This window comes from Trichomycterus rosablanca, chromosome 10 (genome assembly GCF_030014385.1).
Source record: "Trichomycterus rosablanca isolate fTriRos1 chromosome 10, fTriRos1.hap1, whole genome shotgun sequence".
Classification (NCBI taxonomy): domain Eukaryota; kingdom Metazoa; phylum Chordata; class Actinopteri; order Siluriformes; family Trichomycteridae; genus Trichomycterus; species Trichomycterus rosablanca.
Window position 1 is genome coordinate 22573543 of NC_085997.1, and position 12286 is coordinate 22585828.

Here is a 12286-nt window from a genome sequence, read left to right on the forward strand (position 1 = left end):
ATAAAATAACTGACTATTTTCATAACATTTACTAACACACCTAGATCTGGACTTAAGGTGGGGCTAGAACACTGGGGGGCAGTTATTTGTACGCTTCTTTACATACTAATTCTCAGTTGACATATTGGCTAACGCCAACACTGTAGTAATCCATGGTCCACCAGCCACTATTTTAGGAACACCCTGTATTCCTTGTATGAAAACAGTTTAGACTAGTGGTGGTGTAAGGGTGTATCATTTTAATGCTATGGCTTTAGCATTGTTGCTGACCATGTGCATCACTTTATGGCCACAATTTAACTAGTCTGTTTCTCCAAGCATAATAATGCACCATGTCACCAAGTCATCTTAAACTGGTCTATTAATATTACCAAGAGTTAAGCATACTTACATTGTATTTCTTGTCACTAGACCTAAATGTAAAAGCAACTTTGGAATGTGAAAGAATACAAAATTTGCAGGTTGAATAAGCAGCAACTTCTCAAACCACTGTGGAATCAAAAGCAAAGAGGGGTCATACCCAATCTTAGTAGGGTGTTACTCAAACTGAGGACAATGAGTGTATTTGCCCACAGCTACTAAAATCCAACTACTGTGAAGGAGGGTTTCAAGAAAGCCTGCACACAGTAATTATAGCAGAAAACAGCCAGAGGCAACATAAAGAGCAATTCAAAAGTAGATCATGGAGGGGACAATTTAGGTGAGGAAGCGCATGAGCACTACTGTTGCTGGTAAGAGGTCAATCACTAGAGTACATGCAGAATGGCATCTGGCCTGGACTATTTCTGGCACATTATCCTGCCTGCAATGTTTCCACTGCAACACTTATCTTTTACACACACATTTATAAACACAGTTTCAAAGTAAATAAGGACTCACAAGTAAACTGAAGCCTATCACAACAAATAGATGACTGGACATTCACAGTTACCCAGATTTCTGAATGAATTTGTTAACTGCTTAGACAAAATGTGTTTATCATTTATACTTTGGGTGTTTACAGCCTAGCCTGTAAATGATCAATGTTTAGTAAACAGGAAAGTAAACCCTTTAATTTTAAGTGTTAGAACCTCCTACAGTAGGAATAACATTTCCTGTAGCTGCATCACATTTGCACAGTGATGAATTTCTTGCAAACAACGTCCCTCTACTGGTCATGCCTCATCACCTCAATCAGACAATTTCATGTGTTATATTCCAACTTAAACATTGCACATTATGGTACTTGTAAATCAGTGGGAGTGCTGAAGTCTCTCCAAATACAAGACAAGTAAGTTCTTTAAAGTGTGTTTTATCAAAGGACAGGATGTTTTATCATGTATAAGACCTTTATAGGCATTGTGTGATTTTTATTTGGAAAAGGCACCTTCAACCTACAACCTACAAGTTTGATGCCAATAAATAAAACGTAGTAATTTACACATATGGCCAATTCACAGCAATGAGTTCAACTAGACGCTTGTTTTTATGAGGTAGAAGGAAAATTTCAAGGAGATTAAACAAATAATTACACTGTTACATCTCTTTATGATCTGATGAATGTAAGAACAGAATTGTTAACTGTTATTTTGACTTTTCTAGTGGGGAATAAAAAAATTGTAATATTTACTAACCACTTCTTTTTAGTCAGGGTTGTGATGAGGAATACACGGTGAAAGGCAGGAATACAACAATACACAATACAGGTCGCCAATCCAACACCCACTGAGGGTTATGTTTTTATAGGTTTTCATATGATCTATGTGACATTTGGGAACATGAAAAAAGTTACATTACATGCTAAATGTATCATGAGAAGTATAGCAATATGATACTTTGCCATATATCCCATGCCAATCACAAATCAAGCCTGTCAGTAGTGCACTGTGCCTGGAGTTAAAGCAACTGTTTTTAACTAGATGAGATGTGTGAGATCACCCCCCAAAGCTTCCCCACACGCAATACAGGAACCATCATTGCACACAATTTGATGAGACCAAAGACATTCCGGAGCATGAGCTAATGCCTCAAATAATCTGTAATTGAAATGCCATAAGGTCATAACCAGTCTGTCTATATGATGTCAGGCTACAACTTAAGCTCACTTTGAAGTTTACTTCTGTGGTTGGGACCTCACTTTTATCTTTAGATTATGATATTCTTTAATAAAATGATACACAAAAAGACAAATTATCTCTTATAAAGCACTGTTAGGTAAAATATTTACTGCCTACAGGCACAAAGGCCCAATACTGTCTGTAAAGTTTACCTTAGGCAAGTACATCTCTTAGTGAGATCCAATTGAAATTAAGACAGTAAACCCAAGGAGGCACTACTTAGGAGGGATAAAGGTACAAATTAATCCAGGGGTGACCCAAGCCGTCAGTGTTACAAGATTAGCATCGGTCATTACCAGACTACAACATTATTACATAAGATTATTAGTGATTACTTGAATACATAATAAATGCCAATGAATCATTCAAATCATAATTTACATAATAGATGTCACTATAAGACAGAACATTAGTTGCAGGTTAAATCAGTTTTTTTTTTAAACAGTTTAATTATTAGTACTCTTTGTAAAGATGTACTCTATAAAACGTACTATAAAGGTAGTAGCAGCAGCTTAATTTTATTACCAGCATAAACTGATGGAAAATGTTAATCCAGTTTGTTTAGTAACAATAGAGTTCTAGTAACAATCTACTTCAACAATGTATTTTTAAAATATAAATAAAGATACTGAAAAAGGCCAACATTCACTAAAGGTTTTCTTTACTCTCTAAACCTTTATTTTTATTCAGGCAAATGTTCTAAGCAGAGTTTGGGACACAATGTGGCTTCAAGTTGCTTTTGGTGATAAAATATATATATAATTCTATTTTTTTTACTGCTACATGCTATGTGGGCTTTATATTTTTGTTAAATTTTACAAGTTTAAAAACCATGCAGTGAGACATGATGGGACTGTGGGCTTCCCAACAGAGCAGTGACCCTCTGGCAAACAGTGATTCCAAGTGCTGAAGAGGGTAGATATTCTTACTGAAGCCTGCATAAAGCTGAAATCAGAGCTTAGCCTAGTATCAGAAATGGTTCATCTGATATACATATGATATAACATCAAAATAAATGTCAAGGGGCTACAGTTACACTGGAAACCTGTGCAGATATAAAATTGCCAGCAGTGTGTAGATTGCTGTCCAATGTGTGGGAAAGTGGTAGCCTAGTGGGTAGCGCTTTGGGTTATCAATCGAAAGGTTGAGAGTTCGAAGCTCAACTCTGCCATATAACCACTGTTGGACCCTTGAGCAAGGCCCTTAACCCTCTTGGCTCCAGTGGCGCTGTATAATATAAACTCAGAAATCTAGCCAAGGACTATTTATTCAAATATGATTTTTTTTTTAACAATTAATGATATTACAATGCATGGCTGTAAGATGACATCAATAAATATCAGTGTTAACCATGAGGCAGTTGTGTTAACTACTGTGTTGACTTGAGTTCAACCAAAGAAAAAGACAAACAAACAAACAAAAACCCTGATATCTCTCACTAAATCTTGTCTAAGCAACAATAGTAAGTAAACTTAAGCTGCTAAAAAGCCAGTATAACACTACATATATGTAAAGTGTACTCTTGAGAATTAAAGGTCCTAACGGAAGCATGAAATGTGTATAATTAAACTGAGAGCTCATAGTATTCCCGGGCCATTTCCCATCTCATATTAAGTCATTAACTCTGCCAGACCCTTTTTCCAAGAACAAATGATATTCAGCATTGCTGGGTTGGTATGGCTATAAGCATAATGCCTGTCATTTTGAAAAGAGATTTTACACTAGATCTTCCCTGAGTTTTAGTCAAACAATATCTCAATCCAATCCAAAATGATGTCAAAAGATGATTGACAATTTTTGTATTAAATATTTAATACATTACAACGGACTTTAAAAGTCTGAAAGTTGGTGTCTGCCTGTTCTCAGATCAGCATGGTTCAGAATGACCATTGTCCTAAATGTAAACATAATAAGCAATTAAATCTAGACCTGGCATGACATTGGCTTTTTAATGCCAGTGGGTGGTATGCAAAGGCACAAGGTCAGGAAAGGTGTACACTGGCTGCGACATTTCCCTAAAATTATCACACTCACACTGCTCTACCCCAATAAGGAGAGGTGTGTGCTGAATGGCTAGCTCAGTAATCACCAGTCCTTTCTTTTCCCTAACTGGAGACCTGTGTGTGTAACTGATGTGGGTGTACTCTTATTATAAGTTTGTGTACATGAGTAATGTACACGAGTAATCGAGTGGCAGTGACTGCACTGCATCTTAACAAATCATCCGATGACCATGCTCCATGCTATGGTAACATTCCAGTTAAACTGGAAATGGGGGGAAAACTGTACACCAATGATTTATTTTCAGTAACTGATTGTCCTGGTTGTCATTAAGGTGGGTGCTAAGTCTATCCTGGAAACTCAGAATCCCAGTCTATTACAGGTCATCACAGACTTACCCATTCACTTACATGACCTAGAGGAAATTTTAAGTTCCAACTTTACCTACTGGCATTTTTAGAGAGATGGGAGGAGAGTGAACTACCCATGGGAAACCTAGTTGTACCCACAAATTAAGCTCAAACATATAGTCTGTATCAAAAGTGTGTGAATGGATTTACATTTGGTTATTCATTTATTTTTATGACCACCTTTTTATCCTGGTCAGGGTCATGGGGGGGGTCCGGTTAACCCAGAATAACTAGGTGCAATGCAGTAACCCCCAATAGGGCAATAGGGATACCGATAGTTACAGTTTTGCACCTAAAATTTTCGCACGCTCTTGCTTTAAGACTTCGTAAGACAGTTTGTTGTCACACTGTCTAACTCTACTCGATGCACCATATATTTTCAACTGGACATAGACCTGAACTGCAGACAGGCTAGCCAAGCATGTGCAGTCTGTGTCTAAAAAGCCACCTGTTGTTGTGCATGCAGGACAAGGTTTGACATTGTCTTGTTAAAATAACCATTGCCCTCTCAGGAATATAAAATGCCTTGATTTCTCAAGAGGGTGAAAGTCTCAAATTATCAGTTGCAACTGACTGACAAATTCTCTTACAAAGCTTGACACAATTAAACATTGGGTATAAAAGGAAGCAATCATTTGCACTCAATCATTATATCTTCACCTGTTACCAATTCACTTGTTTATTGTAAAAAATTTTTAAAAACATTTAACCTGAGTATTCTATAAACATTTTACTTTTAATTTGACCTGTCCCGGCTTAAGTGCGTTGAAGGCATCAAATTTAACATCAAGGAGGTCTAGAAAAATAAGAAGCTATTTCTTTGTACTTGTCAGATACATAAAGGTTTAGAAGAACTACCAACTTACAGCTTCTTGTTTTTATGGTATTTTACAGAAGGTTTTAACTTTACAGTTGGTGACTTTGTACTTATGTAAAAAGGGTAGTTTGATTGAACACAATTATATAAACCATCATAACCAGTACATTACCAGTAACAAATTTGGATGTCATGCCACAAAGATACATGTTTATAACATACAAATTCATGTAAACCTGTGACCTAAACTGCAAGTTCTTAATTAGGCTCTGACCTCATGTTGCAGGACAAAGACTGTTTGTATCTGGCATGAAGAGTGAGTGTGTCTTTCTATTTTAGTTCCAATATTCTGATGAGGAGAGAGCAGGTGGGACTTGGTGGACAGCTGTAAAACCAAAGGTCTAGTTAAGCAGCCACACCCACAACTTCATTGCCCCCGGTACAGAAACCTAGCATCTTCAATACAATACAAATTTCACCCACAAAATACTATATTCACAGCCAAAGACAATATAAGAAGTATATCACAATACATTTACAAAACATTCAGATGTTAGGCAGCAACTTGAATTGACGCATCAAATCAGTATCATTAAACAGAGTTGCCCAATAACCAATCGATAAGCATATAGCATTCTAGTTTTTATGCTTTATTTAAAGAAAAACTGCATAACATGGTGAATGTAGAACAGTAAAAAGAACAAACACCATGAGTAGAACCAGGTCAGCATTCAGAATATGGCAACAAAGTCAGCATTGACTTTTGATCAACGTTATTCAGTTAGGCATTATATACATGCGGTATGTATGTTAGGGCTTTAGTAACAGCATTAGTGTAGGTATTATTACATGATGGAGTTTTACCTTTATACTGGGTCATGCATTATTAAAAATACACATAAAAGTCCACATGTGCAGAGATGAACAGACTCCATACTGACATAGTTTGTTATTTTATTACTTAATATTTCCATCATTCATTAGAATGGCAGTGCTCTATCTCAGAGCATATAAACAGTCACTGGGGCACACGTGCACTGAGGGTGGGTAAAGGTGAGTTACAAATCAGTTTGAAAACTCTGTATCGCTAGTGTAGACTAAACATTAGTTGTTGACAATTAATTTAAACAATCGTTTAAACTGACAGCACTAAATAAACAATGACTTTAATGTCAGTTATCAGATAATGGGTAAATAATCAAAATCTCTCTTAATCCCTACTCATTTTTATGACCACTTTCTTGCAGTTTACAAAAGCTATACTATGAGCATTGTCCTTAAAAGTGAGTATAAACATCTTTCTAATTCCTCTAACAACTAAACGCAGAAAAATAAAACTTGTTAGAATAAATTCTTATAACAAATGATTAATGGATTTATTTTACTACAACATTGATGCCATGAAGTCTGAATGTGAATTTGTCTATCAGTTAGTAATGGACCACTAGAGTCCTAACAGATTTGACATGAAATGTAACGGTATATTAAATTCTGTTGCAATCTGTTTACCTACAGAAGTAATTAACCAGATATCCAGGGATTCTAATAACCTTTGACATTACACTCAAAACACTTACACAGTATATAAAACAGTATAAATCTACTATAGAAGAAAAAAAAGTAGTAGCAAACTTACAAAGGATTTGTTCTTCTAGAATAGTTATCTTGGAGATGATTCAACACTCAGCATTAATAAGAAAGATTGATGCATAGAAAACCACAAAATAGAAGACAGCAGTTTCAACTCAAAAGAAAGACAATGAACAAGTGACATGAAGGACGACTACAGCATGGGGTCCATGCAGTGTAGACACACATATAACCCTCCACCCTCCCTCCAGGAAAAATGAGAGGCAGCGCGCTTCACACGCTTTAGCCTGGAATCAAAAGTCACAAATATAGCACGGTGCTTTCCCACCGATGCCTTAGCACCAGACTGTGCCAGGAATTTAAAGGTAAGGGTGTGAGGAGAGCAAGATGAAACATGAGCTAAGACAGAAAACAGACCAAGGTCACGGTAAATGACCGGGTCTAACCTCGAGTACATGTGAGTGGCTGGGAAAAAGAGTGGAATAAAAGTTAAGAAAACAAACTTTCTCAAGTCTAATATTTAAAATCTAATGATTTCAGTATAAATTAATTAGTAAATGGTAAGTACCAACTCTTACCAGTGCCGGCTGCCTATTAAACAGCTGACACCATTAAAAAGTGCAAGTTGAAATGATGTATGTGTATTCTGTATTCCATAATAAGCATTATAAAACGGATAGTTCCGGTCCTAAAATCTGATTGGCTGAGCCGCGTTCGAAGCCGTTGTAAAATCCCCGATAAACGCACACCTAGGACCACCTCAGGGCTCTAGACTAACGTTTTGCACTGGTTGCACTGGTGCACCTAACTTTTTTTCTTAGGTGCACCAGCACAAAAGTTAGGTGCACCCAAATTTTCGACCGCATCGCATTTAACACCGCAGTTTTACAGGTTCACTTTTTTTTTTTTTTTTTTAATCACTGTCCATACAGGCAATATTGACTTGGAAATAACTAACAATCTGGTCAACATGGCCTCGTCTGATGATCTGTTTGCTGCTGCCTGACAATGAAAGGCAGTGGGGAGAGGGGACACTTGGGCAGTGCATTTATCGAGGCATGTAATGTGTTTTATAGATGCATTGGGCTTTTTCAGCCTTTCAATTCGAAATGTATTAGAACCAGTCACAAATATACTATTGCCGGCCACTGTCTTCTTTACAGTTAATTATAGTATTACAGACTAATTATAGCACACTTATAAAAATTATAAAAATAATAGAGTAAATGTGTATGTATGTGTGTATATCTATTTATATGTGTGTGTATATTTAAAATTATATGTATATGTTTGTGTGTGTGTTAGAGTGTAATCTTAAATGCAGTGCATTATATTATCGGCTTTACTGAATCTTTTACACAGATTCCCAAAATCGCTTGCGGTCCACTCACTGCGTATTTTGACTACATGTATTGTAATATATTTTGGTCTTTTAGTTATTTTTATATTTTACTTAACGAAAATATTGTCGTGTTTTTACTTTCACTATCGCGGCACTTTACCGCTAGCATTAGCCCCTTGCTACTGTAGAGGGTCGGCTCACCTAGCCGCTGTCCGGTGGGGATGCTGCGAGTCTTTTGCTGTGCGGTGGTGGAGGTGTGGGAATAAAGACACACGACAGGGTAGACTCACTTTAACTGTTTAGTCAGGACTTAAGTGAGCGTTACAACACTTTACACCGCCGAGCTCCAGAACCCGAACTTCCATTCTGGGAACATCCGGCGAGTCTCATATACAAAACTAAACTTACGACAGAACGTCCGAACGCACATGTATAAACCTGGTGCTGCATTCTGATTGGCTGAGCTGAATGTTGTTTACATATCACCGCTACAATATTGTCCCGCCCTTCACTATCTCTGATTGGTTTAGACCATGATATTGGCCTAATGCAGAGCCGTAGATAGAGAGAGTTGCGACACTCCTTGATCTCGCCGCTACGCGGTCACGTGGTTCATGTAACCCTCCAATAGTTCCAAACAAACCCGGCGCTGTCATGTTCTCATATGGGACAGGCAGCAGTGAGTGAAATATTAAACGCTAAATAATAAACATTTGTACAATTTCTGGGTATTTTCAACTGCGTTTACATTTACTGCATCTGCTTTAATATCAATTTGGTATATGAAGTGGAAGATTGATGTTTATAATGACTTAATAGGTCGTTCTTGTTAACACACAGTACATTATATTAGCATACATTACATAATGCGATATCATTAAGTAGTAGAGACAATATACAGTACAGAGATTAGACAGTTTTTTATGTTTTGTTTTTTACATAAACTAATCTCCCTTCACTTTCCTGAGGATTCATAATAATAATCATTTTGGTTAAACACTAAGCCATGTGGCTGGATTCATAAGGTTTACCTGCACTGAATGAACAGATTCATAAACACACTACCGTACCAATACCTTTAACATTATAGTGCAGGTACATGAAATAGCATTCATTCATGTCTTATTTCATGAGTAAGTAATAATTTATTCCTACATGTAATACATGAATTAATTCATAATTAATATGCACTAGTTCATTTTGTCTAATGTAAGTGGTGGACAAGGTACACAAACCATGTAGTTGAGTTGAAGTAGAGATATCCAAGGTAACATATTACTCCAGTAAAAGTAGTAGTAAAAGTAAAAATACTCTTTACCTCCACTAAAGTACTAAACTAAATTTACCTTCAAATGTACTTAAGAATGAAAGTAAAAGTATAATGATTTATTATGGCTCTGATGTTTTATTATCATTTCTGTAACAAGACTCTTGATTAATCAACTTTTAATTAATCAATTTTAGGTGAAAAGACTAGTGTCAATAATTTAGCTTAGCTGACTAAGCTAAATTCAGTTATACCTATTAATTAAGATAAACATGTAACATTTAGTGCTGAGCAAATGCTAAATAATAACAGTATTACGTATATTAATGACATCAAATTCATTATTTTTTTTAAAACAAAGCAACAAACAGCTAAAAATGCTTGATAAGTAGTGGAAATGAATGGGGCTCTATGGGATGTTTGGAACTATACAGAGCTCCACAACCCGGAAGCTGCACAGAAAATATGTCCCGCCCCCTTTCCAACGGTTCCCTATGGGAGTGTCGCCACTCTGTTCTCTCTACCGCTCTGGCCTAATGTGTGTCTGTTTTTTTTTTCCCTCGGACGCCTGGTCGCACCGGTGCGACCTGAGATTTTTTTTAGTCGCACCATTGAGAAATTAGGTCGCATGTGCGACCAAATTGGTCGCACTCTAGAGCCCTGCACCTCACATCATTCCATATTAATACGCCACTGAATAGAAAAGTTAATGTTATTTTCGCCCTCATGTTGCCTAGCAACACTGTTAATCGAACTATTTTGCATCGCGGAAGAACGCTTTATTGTAAGTTTATACACAATAAATACATTTATGAATTAAACATTGTTGTATTTATTATATTTTATGTTGACCGCCGTTTTATAAAAGCAATAAGCCACTCGAGACCGTGCATTACTGTTATGATTTTAGCACGGGGAAAGAAGTTTTAGGCACTCCGCTTCGCGTCGTGCCAAAAACGTCATCCCCGTGCTAAAATCACAGTAATGCACAGCCTCTCGTGGCTTATTGCTTTAGTACACCCCAATTGTGTGTGTGTGTGTTTAACAGGACGGTGGTAGCCTAGTGGGTAGAGCTTTGGGCTATCGGTTTAAATCCAGGCTTTGCTATGCAGCCACTGTTGGGCCCATGAGCAAGGCCCTTAACCCTGTCTGCTGACCCCAGCTTTTAAACAAGCTGGGATATGAGGAAAAAGCATTTCATTGTACTGTACATGTGTGTGTGTATATGACAAGGGGATGCTCTTAAAATTGACGTATAGCTTTCTCTTTGCATAATAAAGTTACTTTGCATGGAGTGTTAGCCTGGTTAAGTGGCATTGTTTTTTTTTTAAGATCTCCCATAGCATGACGGTCTCTCATGCAATTCTGAGGGTCGGGCACATTTATCAGTGGTTTACGGCCTTGCCCTATACTTACTGAAATATTTCCAAATTTCCTGAATATTTTACAGTATTATTTATATGGTAGATGGTGCATAGGTCTATTATGCTCTTAGGGAGCTTTTACACATGCATGGCTAAACAACCCAAAACTGCTTACAAAGGGAAGTCTAATACAGTGTAATTCATTGTTAATTGAATTGGTAATTTATTACTTCACAACTGTTGTTGCTGCTGTTTCAGTTCATCCTGCAACCGTTTTGTGATTGCAGGTTTCATTTTGATAGCACACCTTGTATGGCACAGCTGTCCAGGCATTCTGTAAACCTTTCAATTGAACAATATAAAAGCAATTGTACTGAAAAGAATTTTGAATGCATTTGATAGATCTCTGTATTTTCTGTCCATTTAAATACTGTTAAATTATTTGGTCTTTAAAACAGGTGCAGTTGTAGCAATTATTCTATATCATTTTGTACAATTAATGTATGAATTTGTCTAATGTAACAGTCCTTTTCCCCTATGAAATTTTACTTTTTAATTATATTTTTGTTTATGCTTATAAATGTACATTTTGGTTGACATTGTGTAACAAAATAAATGCTCTAAAATTATACTATATAAAAGTGGTTGCATACTTGTTTTTCATTCGTGTATTTTTTTTATTTAAAAAAGCATTTACAAGCAAATTAACTCAGATAATGACTGCAACTATGTATATTACATTACAGTGGAAGCATACTGCTAACTACTATGTGATCACTGGTACAGCACAGGGTCATACAGAAGTACACAATTAAAAAGTGTTTCAGAGAGTACAGCTCCCTCTGGTGTGTGCACACACACATACACACACAATGTGGGATAAGTGGATAAAACATAAGTGTTTACACAAGTCAATAGGGAGCGCGGAGGTACTTACGCTATCAGTTTAAATAAGCTTTTAAAGGTACAGCATTAATCAAACAATGCTTTCTTTATGTGTGTTAGCCTAGCATCTCAAAATAACAATTTAGCAAGAAAGCTAATAATGAAAAAATAGAATTATTAATTAATAAAATTATTTAATAAAAAATAATTCTGTGCTGGACTTTATCTTAGGTGGCAGGAATTGGCTTCCATAAAATTTGCTATATGCACAGAAGACACAAGAACTAAATACACTTTGTGATTTGATTCCTTCAATTGTAAAGCAATGTAATATTGTAGCTTAGTACTGTATAAATAACTTAGACCTAATCTTAAATTTAAAAAAAGAAGAAAAAAAAAAAAAAAAAACAGCAGGCAGAAAGGTAGCACCAGCAGTCCAAAAAAAAGTTAAAAAACAAATAATAATAAAGAAAACAATCTTGGACTGGTAATTAATATGCAGTGTTGAACATTC